This window comes from Procambarus clarkii, chromosome 8 (assembly GCF_040958095.1).
Source record: "Procambarus clarkii isolate CNS0578487 chromosome 8, FALCON_Pclarkii_2.0, whole genome shotgun sequence".
NCBI classification, from domain to species: Eukaryota; Metazoa; Arthropoda; class Malacostraca; order Decapoda; family Cambaridae; genus Procambarus; species Procambarus clarkii.
Genome location: NC_091157.1, coordinates 48,977,846 through 48,993,305, shown reverse-complemented (window position 1 = coordinate 48,993,305; position 15,460 = coordinate 48,977,846). Strand labels below are relative to the sequence as shown.

The following is a 15,460-nucleotide window of genomic DNA, read 5'->3' as shown; positions in this document are numbered from 1 at the left end:
TATATATATATATATATATATATATATATATATATATATATATATATATATATATATATATATATATATATGTCGTACCTAGTAGCCAGAACACACTTCTCAGCCTACTATGCAAGGCCCAATTTGCCTAATAAGCCAAGTTTTTATGAATTAATGTTTTTTCGACTACCTAACCTACTTAACCTAACCTAACCTAGCCTATAGAGATAGGTTAGGTTAGGTTAGGTAGGGTTGGTTAGGTTTGGTCATATATCTACATTAATTTTAACTCCAATAGAAAAAATTTACCTCATACATAATGAAATGGGTAGCTTTATCATTGCATAAAAAAAATTTTGAGAAAATATATTAATTCAGGAAAACTTGGCTTATTAGGCAAATCGGGCCTTGCATAGTAGGCTGAGAAGTGCGTTCTGGCTACTAGGTACGACATATATATATATATATATATATATATATATATATATATATATATATATATATATATATATATATATATATATATATATATATATATATATATATATATGTCGTACCTAGTAGCCAGAACGCACTTCTCAGCCTACTATGCAAGGCCCGATTTGCCTAATAAGCCTAGTTTTCATGAATTAATTATTTTTCAACTGCCTAACCTACCTAACCTAACCTAACTTTTTCTGCTACCTAACCTAACCTAATCTATAAAGATAGGTTAGGTTAGGTTAGGTAGGGTTGGTTAGGTTTAGTCATATATCTACGTTAATTTTAACTCCAATAAAAAAAATTGATCTCATATATAATGAAATGGGTAGCTTTATCATTTCATAATAAAAAAATTAGAGAAAATATATTAATTCAGGAAAACTTGGCTTATTAGGCAAATCGGGCCTTGCATAGTAGGCTCAGAAGTGCGTTCTGGCTACTAGGTACGACATATATATATATATATATATATATATATATATATATATATATATATATATATATATATATATATATACATATATATATATATATATATATATATATATATATATATATATATATATATATATATATATATATATATATATATATACCCCTGTACACAAATGTGTACATTTGAGAGTTACCCCTGTACACAAATGTGGTGATCTCACAGATGTTAACAACTACAGACCTATATCAATCCTGCCTAACTTGTCAAAAATTTTTGAAAAACTAATCTACAAGCAGCTTTACTCTTATCTAGCCAAACACAATATACTTAGCTCTTGCCAATATGGCTTCAGACCCAAAAAAAGCACTAACGATGCACTTATTAGTATGCTTAACTTGTTTCATACAGCTCTTGATAAAAATGAGTTCCCTGTTGGGTTATTTGTGGACCTGCGTAAGGCTTTTGACACTGTCAACCACCAAAACCTTCTTCTTAAATTACATCATTATGGAGTCAGAGGACACTCCCTGCAATACCTCAAATCCTACCTTACTGACAGGCTCCAGTATGTTTCTGTGAATAATTCAATTTCTCCCACCCTACCCATCAACATTGGTGTTCCTCAGGGCAGTATACTTGGCCTTCTCCTCTTTCTCATCTACATTAATGACCTTCCAAATGCCTCCCAACACCTCAAACCAATTCTATTTGCTGACGACACAACCTTCATTTACTCCAGTCCTGACCCCCTTGCTCTAAATGCCACAGTAAATACTGAGCTAAATAAAGTCCATCTTTGGCTAACTGCCAACAAACTCACCCTTAACATTAACAAAACTTTCTATATTCTGTTTGGCAATAAATCCTCTAATCAAATAAATCTCAAAATAAACAATACCCAAATTTGTAACAAATTAGATGGCAAATTCCTTGGCATTCTCATTGACCACAAGCTGAATTTCCAGGGACACATTCTAAATATATCAAAAAAAGTTTAAAAAACTGTTGGCATTCTTTCTAAGATCAGATATTATGAACCCCGCCCTGCCTGGTGACTCTCTATTACTCCCTCATCTATCCATATCTCAACTATGGTATTTGTGCTTGGGGTTCTACTACCCAAAATCATTTACGTCCTCTAATTACTCAACACAAAGCTGCTATTAGGACAATATCCAACTCTGGCCCAAGACATCACTCGGTACCCCTACTCAAATCTCTGAATATGTTAGATATTAAGTCACTGCACATTCTCTCATGTGTATTATACATATATAAAACGCTGAACTGTAATGCCAATCCTGACCTCAAAAGCTTCATAGAAGGTTGTAACAGAACCCATGAGCACCACACCAGAAATAAATGCAGTTTTGATATTCCTAGAGTACGACTTAATCAAACTAGAAATGCTCTACAAATCAAGGGACCCAGAATGTGGAATGACCTTCCCAACCATGTTAAAGACTGTACCTCTCTCAACCAGTTTAAGATAAAAACGAAGTACTACCTAATCAATTCCCTGTAACCTACCTTACCCCTCTATTGTCAACCAATGTCTTTTTTTTTTTTTTAAATGGCGCTGTTTGTCGACAGAATTGTATTTGTGCTGCTTTTTCAGCCATGTTCCCCCCTTTTTTATCTCTTTTTTTTATTTGTTCTCAACTCATTTTATTCTTTATGCTCAATTAGTATTAAGCTTTAGTCATTTAAGTTTTTCATGTTCTAAGTCCTGTTGCCCTCAACCGTTCCTGATACGAGAATTGACTTAACTCAGGAATGATTTTTATTGCCCGGTATTGCACCTTCTCCAGAGCAGCTATATCCTTCTGAAGAAGAGGTCTCCATGCTTGGATATAGTAATCCAAATGTGGGCACACCAGAGATTTTCCTTAAAGTCAAAGGTATGCTTGGTTATTCCAAGGGTTCGGTTAGCTTTTTTTTATTGGCGGATTTGGATTTTTTTTGTTGGCAGATTTGGTATTTAAAATCTTGTCCCATACTTCCTGGGGAACTGATAGACGCTCCTCTCTTTACATCGTGTCTGAATGAACTTTTTTTGTTTTCAGGGATATTCCTGCGCGACCCATAAGCTTCTCTGACTGGCCCACTAAGTGTTGCTTGTTTCTGTTTTATTGGAGTATGAGTATTTATGACTCGTATGTTCGCTTCAGTAAGATTATGCCCCAAGTGTTTAACAACAACTTCTGCTCTGATGAATCTAAGTTGAAACCTTATTGGGTTTGTAACTGTGCACTGTGTTAGACTGAATGAAGTCGATAATGGCTGTCCTGCTTACTCGTCTGCCTCTGCTTCGACTCTTCGTCGTCCCTGTGACTCATTTGGGTACTATGTTTCCACCTGTGTCATAATTTTATATGTGGTGATCATGTCTTCTCTAACTCTTCTGTCCTCCAGTGTCGTAAGGTTTAGTTCCAGTAATCTTTCCTCGTACCGCATACCCCTCGGCTCTGGGACTAGCCTGGTGGCATATCTCTGAACCTTTTCTAACTTCGTTTTGTGCCCGATTAAATATGGACTCCACGCTGGAGCCGTATACTCCAGTATTGGTCTGACATATGAGGTATACAAGGTTCCGAATGATTCCGTACACAAGTTACTGAACGCAGTTTTTATGTTTGCCAGCCTCGCATACGCCGCTGACGATATCCTTTTGATGAGGGGTTTCAGGGGACAGGTCTGGCGTGATATCAACCTCCAAATCTCTCTCTCTCTCTCTCTTCCTGATTCTTGAAGGATTTCTTCTGTGTCACGTACACGGAGATCCGCCATCCTCTTTATTGGTACACTTACCTGAGCGTGAAACAAGAGGACACTCAATGCTTCCCCAAGAGATATATCGATATTGTACTGTATATACAAAATAACGTGCAACTAATGCTCGATCAGAGCACTAGGTGATGTTTAACCAAATGCACAGGATTACTACACAGAGTTACCCGTGGGCAAAATATCCTAGTGACGTTAATGACCATTGAATCAACGTAATTTCAGCGATGAGTTAACACTGAATTAACGTTACTCTTGGATATTGTTCCCACTAGAGGAGCTGCTGTAGCCACAGGACTGAGCTCTCACAAAAGCAAGTGAGGTTGCAAGTTACATCACACAGCCTAGCCAACCTACAGCAGGAAATCCTCTTGTGAATGAATGTTAACATCAAATTATTGTTAATCACTTTATAACATGGAATTGACCTTCTCTGGCATGCATTCCACAACAGTTCTCTAACTCTCAGATAAAAATTCACTGTTAGGTGAACACAGACGCCAGGCATAGATGTTTTGTTTTAGATTTAGCTACTCAGAACGAAATGTTCATGTAGCACGGGCTATGGTGAACCCGTAATCCAGGCAGAGAAATGTACCTAATAAATAGAGCTTCGTCATGACACACGTCGGGTCCGGGATTCGAGTTTCACAGAGCCAAGGTGATTGAAATGTGCCCAAACGTCTTCCCGGGAATCTCTATGCAGCACAGACATTTGGAACAAGTCACTTTACAAAACAGATCATTAACCGCTTAGAAAGAAACTACGAAAACTGATGTATTAATTCACAAAACAGAAGAAAGCCTCAATTACTAAATAGGGAATTCCAGTAGGATATCCGATTGACCATGCATAAATAATAAATGTGTTCATTAAATGTGTATTATAAACCAATTGACCAGGTTTTATTAACACATTTAGATGCATCCGCATATCTGCAGCTAACCTGGATTATAAGAAGGGTTTATGACAAGAGATATCTACTCTGATATTGACACATCATCAAACAGTACGGTTAATCACTCTGGAGTAGCGGGGGGGGGGGGGGGCTGCACATGAGGATATCGGATTATGGGGATATCCTCACGAAAAAGAGTGGATGAAGTAGTTTGTGAGCATCATGGCAGTTTGATGGCAAAATTTACACGTGGGGTGCTCAGGTTTGAAAAATTCGTCACAGCCACATTACTTAATTTATAGTAGCTACAGGTGACAATTATCAAAATATAGTTTATAGCTTTTTTTTTGGCCTGGATATTACCATGTCGCCTGTCTGGTGGACGTTGTGTGCTGCCCATGTACATGAAGAAAGCAGGCTTAAATACTATCCAATTATCATGTTACCAATTTTTTGTTATGATCATTAATTCATAATTCATATTGGTGTCCTATTCTTTGTTAGTGGGCAGACTAAAGTGGCGACATTCTGATAGCATTCCTAATTTAAAAGAGGAAGTTACAGAGAGAAGGTTTCTTATTAATTAAGCAAACATTTCCAATGACCAGCGGGATGTCCAAGGCCCTGCTGGCAATAAACACTACTGCCATCGCCCGATATTTTCTTAATAACTAGTCTCCAGTTCAGTCACGATTTATCGTTTAGATTGTGTTTGATGTACATGTCAGCTTACTCTTCATGACCAGACTACCACTGCCGAAGAATATGAATAAATTTTGCAAAAAAAAGGAGAAAGTTATTGTCACTCAGGGTTCTTGTACATTAGGTGGTGAATAAATTTGGTCAGTCCGTCTGTGGTCTCCACACCTTGCACATCGTGCTAACGTGAGCTTCCCGCGTTCTGGTGGTATATGTGACACTGGTACAATATTATCTTCAGTTTCACCAAGTTAGTTAATTCTCAAGTGTTTGCCTTGCACAGGAGCGTGCCGTTGTATTCAAGACGAAAGAGGCGATGTTTGAACAAGTGCTGGTGGCGATGTTTCTGACGGCAGCAGCGGTACCCTTGGCAGCACTGGTTCCCCTGGCGGCGGCACCGGTACCGGTAACCTTGGCGGCGGCACACGCCACCCACCAGGAACCCTCTTTCATCTCTGCTACTGCCAACAAGTTAGCTTTCCCGGAAGTGAACATACCGCCCGCAGTCTACGGGCATCCACCATCAGCTCTACCTGGTTTCCTTCATCCTGCGGGAGAGTACCTCCCGCCACAGGTAGTACAGGAGACCAGCACACCGGAAGCCTCCCCACCGGTTGTAGGTGTCATCATAGATGTTCCTTGTCGCTGCAGCGGTTGCTTCTTCACGGTACAAGTGAATCCCTGCGTCTGCGAGAGGGATTTCAACTGTGGGGCGCCGGTTCCTGTGAGAAGCGGGTTCCTCCAGGATTAAAGTATCTTCCGACCACCACCTTCAAAGCTTTTATTTGTAGGTCAAAGTATGTTCTCAAACTAAGAACTTAATAAAGTTAAAATTTGGCAATTATTTGTATTTTGTAATTTTTTAACATACAGCTTATTTAAACAAATGCAGTTGCATTTAACACTAAACAAAATTTAGTGCAACTTATCCAGAATGACTACTTTCCAAACTACCACCCCATTTCGCGTATAAAATTTGGTTATTTTAATTACATTGTGGATTCGTACTCTCCACCGATAACCTGTCTTCGTACAAAGAATGTCGCTTTTCGCTCGTATGTGTTACAAAGTCAAAAGTAAGTAATTATCAAAAAGAAGGCAGCACCAAACCGGGAAGGCTATGTAGCAACATCAAATGTGCGGGATAATCAGAGGGCGCTAAATATCACCAAGGATGCCAATACGAGAACAGAAACGCATAAGGCGAACGATATCAAAAGTACCCGAGTCACCAAGAATACTATCGAGAGACAAGCGACCGGGGGGACGGTCGGAAAACAAAACACACGCTCGTCCTGGAAGTCAGGACATTCAACAAGGATATGCACGACGGTAAGAGGGACAATGCAATTAGGACAATAAGGAGCAGGGCGGCGCTCCATCAAGTGACCATGAGTTAAGCGAGTATGGCCAATACGCAACCTCGCCAGAGCCGTTTCCCATCGCCGGTTATGGTGGTAGGAGGCTCCTGTGCCAGGTAAGTCCACGACGGGTTCACCATAGCCCTAGCTACTTGCCCCGCTCCTGTGCCAGGTAACTTACGGGCTCACCATAGCCCGTGCTACTAGGAACTTGTTCCGAGTAGCTGAATCTATAACAACAACAACCGTTAAATCAACGTAATTTCAGCGTTGCGTCAACATTGAATTAACGTTACTCTTGGATATTGTTCCCACTAGAGCTGCTGTAGCCACAGGGCTGAGCTCTCACAAAAGCAAGTGAGGTTGCAAATTACATCACACAGCCCAGCCAACCTACAGCAGAAAATGCTCCGACATGTCCGGGGTTCGAGTCTCCTAGAGCCCAGGTGATTGACATGTGCCCAAACGTCTTCGTGGGCATCCCTATTCAGCACAGACATTTGGAACAAGTCACTTTACAAAACAGATAATTAATCGCTTGTTAAGAAAATACTCCAACTGATATACTAATTCACAAAACACAAAAGCAAGCCTCCATTACTATATAGGGAATTCCAGTAGGCTGTCCAATTGACCATGCATAAATAATATATGTGTATTAATAAACCAATTGACCAGGTCTTATTAACACATTTAGATGCATCCGCATATTTTCAGCTAACCTGGATTATACGAAGGGTTCATGGCATGTCTACTCAGATACTGATATCCTCATCTGTCAGTGCGGCTAAAAATTCGGGGGGAAGGGGGCCTGCACATGAGGATATCGGATTATAGGGATAGCCTCACGAATAAGAGTGGATGTAGTAGTTTGTGAGCATCATGGCAGTTCCTGTTAGCAAAATTTACATGTGGCGTGCTCAGGTTTAAGAGATTCGTCACAGGTACATAATTATTCAATTTTTACCAGCTACAGGTAACAATTATCTAAACACAGTTTATAGCTTGTTTTTGGCCTGGATATTACCATGTCGCCTGTCTGGTGGACGTTGTGTGCTGCCCATGTACATGAAGAAAAGAACAGCAGGCTTAAATAATATCTAATTATCATGTTACCAATTTGTTATTATGATCATTAATTCATAATTCATATTAGCGCCCTATTCTTTGTTAATAGGCAGACTAAAATGACATTCTGATATCATTCCTAAAAGTAGAGGAAATTACAGCGTGAAGATTTCTCATTAAGTTAAACATTTCCAGTGACCAGCGGGATGCCCATGGCTTTGCTGGCAACAATCACTATTGCCATCACCCGATATTTTCTTAATAACTAGTCACCAGGTCATTCATGATTTATCGTTTAGATTGTGTTTGATGTACATGTCAGCTTACTCTTCATGACCAGACTACTACTACCGAAGAATATGAAAAAATTATGCAAAGAGAGGAGAAAGTTAGTCACTCAAGATTCTTGTACATTAGGTGGTGGTGAATAAATTTGGTCAGTCCGTCTGTGGTCTCCATACCTTGCACATCGTGCTAACGTGAGCTTCCCTCGTTCTGGTGGTATATGTGACACTGGTACAATATTATCTTCAGTTTAACCAAGTTAGTTAATTCTCAAGTGTTTGCCTTGCACAGGAGCGTGCCGTTGTAGTCAAGACGAAAGAGGCGATGTTTGAGCAAGTGCTGGTGGCGATGATTCTGACGGCAGCATTGGTACCCTTGGCAGCACCGGTACCGGTAACCTTGGCGGCCATCCCATGTTGGAGTTGGAAAACATGACTTTGTAGATCAATTGGCCAATGAGGCTTGCAGGAAAGAAAACATTGATTATGACTTTGGACTATCTAATGCAGTTATTAGAAACATACAAATTAAAGAAATTAATTCAGATTTAGAAGAACTAAGAAATGCCCAGAGACCTGAAAGCTGCAGTATTAAAAGTTATGACACGTTTTGTAATAATAGGTATTTGTATGGTCAGCACAGTAACCGGACCAGGCAATGTGATGTAGTCCTTGCGCGAATTCGCCTTGGCTATAGACACATCTGGCAGGTTAGTGAGGCTGAGCCACTACCAGAATATTCAGATTGTAAACTCTGTGATAAACCTTTAATGCATTCACTAGAACACTATATTGATGAATGTGAAACCGTAAAGGACTTTAGACCTCCTGGCCTCTTGTACCACCAACTGTGTAACTATTTTATTGACTCAGGTGTTCTGGACGACATCCTAACAATTTACCCAAAATTTGCTTGTCCATTTTAAAGAATGAAGAACAATTTTTATTTATATTACTTCTAAGCTGTATTACTTATGAACCCATCCCTGCCCTTGTGTGGCAGTGCACAATAGAAAGTTGTTTTCACGTATCCATACATTAAAACATTGATTGTAACAATGATATATATGTGCTTCAGCCTACAGTTTAGACCTATTGTCTTATGCATGACCCTCTGTCCTGCGTGACAGTGAATACTAGCATTGACCTCACTTTAATAAGACCTATCAAAATCCTCAGATTAGGCAAAATTGTAATTAATTTTGTCAATAAAGATGTTAATAATAATAATAAATACCTCCCGCCACAGGTAGTACAGGAGACCAGCACACCGGTGGCCTCCCCACCGGTTGTAGGCGTCAGCATAGATGCCCTTTGTCGCTGCAGCGTCTGCTCCTTCCCGGTACAAGTGAATCCCTGCGTCTGCGAGAGGGATTTCGACTGTGGGGCGCCGATTCCTGTGAGAGGGTCGTTCCTCCAGGGTTAAAGTACCTTGCGACCACCACCTTCATAGCTTTTATGTATTAGACCTTTCAGACCAGTTGGCATGAGATACCTGGAGCTTTGCAATTACTTTAATCACTCTCGTGTTCTTGAGGATATCCTCATATTGCACCCAATATTTGCCAGTGCAGGCTACTAAACGTATGGCCCTGTATGACTAACCATCCTGCGAAATGGGGATTTTTTTACCACTGCTGCCTTATTCACTCTTCTGTTGATGATATCCTCAAAATGCATCCGGAGTCTGCCAGTGCAGACTGCCTATCACATGCCTCTGTATGACTAACCATCCTGTGTGATGGGGATTTTTTTAGCATCACGTAGTTAGCTTTTTTGACACACTGTACTCTACTTCATATAGTCTAGGGTAGCTACACAAATGCAGATGTATCTCATGTATTAAAAAAAATAGCTTTTATTTGTAGGTCAAAGTATGTTCTCAAACTTTATTAAATTCTTAAAGTTAAAGTTTGGCAATTATTTGTATTTTGTAATTTTTTAACGTACAACTTTAAGTAAATGCGGCTGCATTTAACACTAAACAAGATTTAGTGCAACTTATCCAGAATGACTACTCTCCAAACTACCACCCCCATTTCGCGCATAAAATTTGGTTCTTTAATTACATTGTGGGTTCGTAGTATTCAACGACAACCTGTCTTCGTACAAAGAATGTCGCTTTTCGCTTGTATGCATTACAAAGTCAAAAGTAAGTAAGTAATTATCAAAAAGAAGGCAGCACCAAACCGGGAAGGCTATGTAGCACCATCAAATGTGCGGGATAATCAGAGGGCGCTAAATATCACCAAGGATGCCAATACGAGAACAGAAACGTATAAACGAGAGGCGAACGATATCAAAAGTATCCGAATCACCAAGAATACTATCGAGAGACAAGCGACTGCGGGGGACGGTCGGAAAACAAGACACACGCTCGTCCCGGAAGTCAGGACATTCAACAAGGATATGTACGACCGTAAGAGGGACAATGCAATTAGGACAATAAGGAGCAGGGCGGCGCTCCATTAAGTGACCATGGGTTAAGTGAGTATGGCCAATATGCAACCTCGCCAGAGCCGTTTCCCATCGCCGGTTACGGTGGTAGGAGGACTTACCTGGCGTTTCCCATCACCAGGTAAGTCCACTACGGGCTCACCATAGCCCGTGCTACTAGGAACTTGTTCCGAGTAGCTGAATCTATAACAACAACAACCGTTGAATCAACGTAATTTCAGCGTTGCGTCAACACTGAATTAACGTTACCCTTTGATATTGTTCCCACTAGAGCTGCTGTAGCCACAGGACTGAGCTCTCACAAAAGCAAGTGAGGTTGCAAGTTACATCACACAGCCCAGCCAACCTACAGCGGGAAATGCTCCGACATGTCCGGGGTTCGAGTCTCCTAGTCTCGAGTCTTCGAGTCTCGGAGGCCTGGTCGAGGACCGGGCCGCGGGGACACTAAAGCCCCGAAATCATCTCTAGATAGTCTTAAGATAGCCTCCTAGAACTCAGGTGATTGACATGTGCTCAAACGTCTTCGTGTGCATCCCTATTCAGCACAGACATATGGAACAAGTCACTTTACAAAACAGATAATTAATCGCTTGTTAAGAAAATACTCCAACTGATATACTAATTCACAAAACACAAAAGCAAGCCTCCATTACTATATAGGTTATTCCAGTAGGCTGTCCAATTGACCATGCATAAATAATATATGTGTATTAATAAACCAATTGACCAGGTTTTATTAACACATTTAGATGCGCCCGCATATTTTCAGCTAACCTGGATTACACGAAGGGTTCATGGCATGTCTACTCAGATACTGATATCCTCATCTGACAGTGCGGTTAAAAACTCGGGAGGGAGGGGGCCTGCACATGAGGATATCGGATTATGGGGATATCCTCACGAAAAGAGTGGATGTAGTAGTTTATGAGCATCATGGCAGTTCCTGTTATCAAAGTTTACATGTGGCGTGCTCAAGTTCGAGAGATTCGTCACAGCAACATAATTACTCAATTTTTACCAGCTACAGGTAACAATTATCTAAACACAGTTTATAGCTTGTTTTTGGCCTGGATATTACCATGTCGCCTGTCTGGTGGACGTTGTGTGCTGCCCATGTACATGAAGAAAAGAACAGCAGGCTTAAATAATATCTAATTATCATGTTACCAATTTGTTATTATGATCATTAATTCATAAATCATATTAGCGCCCTATTTTTTTTTAATGGGCAGACTAAAATGACATTCTCGTCATGATATCATTCCTAACAGTAGAGGAAATTACAGCGTGAAGGTTTCTCATTAAGTTAAACATTTCCAGTGACCAGCGGGATGCCCATGGCTTTGCTGGCAACAAACACTATTGCCATCGCCCGATATTTTCTTAATAATTAGTTACCAGCTCATTTACGATTTATATTTTAGATTGTGTTTGATGTACATGTCAGCTTACTCTTCATGACCAGACTACTACTACTACCGAAGAATATGAATAAATTATGCAAAAAGAGGAGAAAGTTATTGTCACTCAAGGTTCTTGTACATTAGGTGGTGAACAAGTTTGGTCAGTCCGTCTGTGGTCTCCACACCTTGCACATCGTGCTAACGTGAGTTTCCCGCGTTCTGGTGGTATACGTGACACTGGTACAATATTATCTTCAGTTTAACCAAGTTAGTTAATTCTCAAGTGTTTGCCTTGCACAGGAGCGTGCCGTTGTAGTCAAGACGAAAGAGGCGATGTTTGAGCAAATGCTGGTGGCGATGATTCTGGCGGCAGCATCGGTACCCTTGACAGCACCGGTACCGTTACCCTTGGCGGCAGCACTGGTACCCCTAGCGGCGGCACACGCCACCCACCCGAAACCCTCTTTCATCTCTACCACTGCCAAGTTAGCTTTCCCGGAAGTGAACATACCGCCCGCTGTCTACGGACATCCATCATCAGATCTACCTGGTTTTCTTCATCCCACGAAAGAGTACCTCCCGCCACAGGTAGTACAGGAGACCAGCACACCGGAAGTCGCCCGACCGATTGCAATAGATGTTCCTTGTCGCTGCAGCGATTGCTTCTTCTCGGTACAAGTGAATCCCTGCGTCTGCGAGAGGGATGTCGACTGTGGGGCGCCGATTCCTGTGAGAGGGTCGTTCCTCCAGGGTTAAAGTACCTTGCGACCACCACCTTCATAGCTTTTATGTATTAGACCTTTCAGACCAGTTGGCATGAGATACCTGGAGCTTTGCAATTACTTTATTCACTCTCGTGTTCATGAGGATATCCTCATATTGCACCCAATATTTGCCAGTGCAGGCTACTAAACGTATGGGCCTGTATGACTAACCATCCTGCGAGATGGGGACTTTTATTACCACTGCTGCCTTATTCACATTTGTGTTGATGATATCCTCAAAATGCATCCGGAATCTGCCAGTGCAGACTGCCTATCACATGCCTCTGTATGACTAACCATCCTGTGTGATGGGGATTTTTTAGCATCACGCAGTTAGCTTTTTTGACACACTGTACTCTACTTCATATAGTCTATGGGAGCTGCACAAATGCAGATGTACCTCATATATTAAAAAAAAAAATAGCTTTTATTTGTAGGTCAAAGTATGTTCTCAAACTTTAAGAATTTAATAAAGTTAAAATTTGGCAATTATTTGTATTTTGTAATTTTTTAACGTACATTTTTTTTTTAATAAATGCGGCTGCATTTAACACTAAACAAGATTTAGTGCAACTTATCCAGAATGACTACTCTCCAAACTACCACCCCATTTCGCGTATAAAATTTGGTTCTTTACTTAATTACATTTTGGGTTCGTAGTATCCAACGAAAACCTGTCTTTGTACAAAGAATGTCGCTTTTCGCTCGTATGCGTTACAAAGTCAAAAGTAAGTAATGCAGGCGATGAGTCACAATAACGTGGCTAAAGTATGTTGACCAGACCACACACTAAAAGGTGAAGGGACGACGACGTTTCGGTCCGTCCTGGACCATTCTCAAGTCGATTGTGATGAGGATGTTGTTGTTGTTTCAGATTTAGCTACTCAGAACGAAGTGTCCATGTAGCACGGGCTATGGTGAGCCCGTAGCGTATGTGATGAGGAAGATTGATTGACTGATAAAGATTAAGGCACCCAAGAGCACGGGCATGAATAGCCCGTAAGTGGTACAATTTTTTTTTCAGTAATTCTGAGGTTGCATTTAATCGTCAAGCTGTTATCGCGGGGGAGGATACGGCTTCACAGTCTCTATGAGGGTGTCCAGCTGCTGGACACCTTTGTTGACCAGGAGAGTGGCTGTGTTGATGGCTTCAGGGTGGCCACTGCAAGATTCAAGAACTCTTAAAGCTCTTCTAAGGTCGTCGGTTGCTTCACATTCCAGAAGATAGTGAAGTAATGGCTTTTCTGTGACAGTTTGGCAGAAGATGCACTCTCTTTGTCGGGGTTCACCAATCTCCCAGTTGCATCTGTAACCTAGACGTAGTCTATATAACCTAACTGCTATTTCCCTGTGGATTCCTTTTGGGATATTTAACCTTTCTAATTTGGTTGCCTGAAGATACCATGTTGCAGAGGGCGAACCTTCAGCTATTCTCTGGTGTAGGTAGGATTTGTTGAGGTGTGAGAGTTTTTTGGTGATTTTTTATGTTCTCTATGGTGATGAGGAAGTAGAGACAGGCAATAATTAGGCAAGAGAGAGCTGAGGAGCAAAGTAAGGTGTAGTAGAGGGGATAGTAATAATAATAAGAGCTGCAGAGGGCCTATTGGCCCATGCGAGGCAGCTCCTATTATAACCACCGAATGAGAAGGAGATAGGAATAAGAAGAGGATAGCAAGGGAGCGTAGGAGAAGACAATGAACAGCAAGTAATGATAAAAAAGAAGGCACCAAACCGGGAAGGCTATGTAGCACCATCAAATGTGCGGGATAATCAGAGGGCGCTAAATATCACCAAGGATGCCAATATGAGAACAGAAACGCATAAGGCGAACAATATCAAAAGTATCCGAGTCACCAAGAATACTATCGAGAGACAAGCGACCGCGGGGGACGGTCGGGAAACAAGACACGCTCGTCCCGGAAGTTAGGACATTCAACAAGGATATATACAACCGTAAGAGGGACAATGCAATTAGGACAATAAGGAGCAGGGCGGCGCTCCATCAAGTGACCATGAGTTAAGCGAGTATGGCCAATACGCAACCTCGCCAGAGCCGTTTCCCATCGGCGGTTACGGTGGTAGGAAGCTCCTGTGCCAGGTAAGTCCACTACGGGTTCACCATAGCCCGTGCTACTTGCCCCGCTCCTGTGCTAGGTAAGTTACGGGCTCACCATAGCCTGTGCTACTAGGAACTTGTTCCGAGTAGCTGAATCTATAACAACAACCGTTGAATCAATGTAATTTCAGCGTTGCGTCAACACTGAATTAACGTTACTCCTGGATATTGTTCCCACTAGAGGTGCTGTAGCCACAGGGCTGAGCTCTCACAAAAACAAGTGAGGTTGCAAATTACATCACACAGCCCAGCCAACCTACAGCGGGAAATGCTCCGACATGTCCGGGGTTCGAGTCTCCTAGAGCACGGGTGATTGACATGTGCCCAAACGTCTTCGTGGGCATCCCTATTCAGCACAGACACGTGGAACAAGTCACTTTACAAACCAGATAATTAATCGCCTGTTAAGAAAATACTCCAACTGATGTTCTAATTCACAAAACACAAAAGCAAGCCTCCATTACTATATACGGAATTCCAGTAGGCTGTCCAATTGACCATGCATAAATAATATAAGTGTATTAATAAACCAATTGACCAGGTCATATTAACGCATTTAGGTGCATCCGCATATTTTCAGCTAACCTGGATTACACGAAGGGTTCATGGCATGTCTACTCAGATACTGATATCCTCATCTGTCAGTGCGGCTAAAAATTCGGGGGGGAAGGGGGCCTGCACATGAGGATATCGGATTATAGGGATAGCCTCACGAATAAGAGTG

General features: G+C 41.3%; 2 long non-coding RNA genes across 2 annotated transcripts; both read left to right on the top strand.

Annotated features, from left to right (window-relative positions):
* The first annotated feature begins 6,030 nt into the window (after positions 1-6,030).
* Positions 6,031-9,907, top strand: LOC138359183 (uncharacterized). Its single transcript, XR_011225854.1, has 2 exons — positions 6,031-8,390; positions 9,246-9,907. It is a non-coding gene; the product is annotated as an uncharacterized lncRNA (long non-coding RNA).
* Positions 9,908-11,360: 1,453 nt separating this feature from the next.
* LOC123759824 (uncharacterized) lies at positions 11,361-13,112 on the top strand. Its single transcript, XR_011227560.1, has 2 exons — positions 11,361-12,059; positions 12,141-13,112. It is a non-coding gene; the product is annotated as an uncharacterized lncRNA (long non-coding RNA).
* The last annotated feature ends 2,348 nt before the right edge of the window (positions 13,113-15,460 follow it).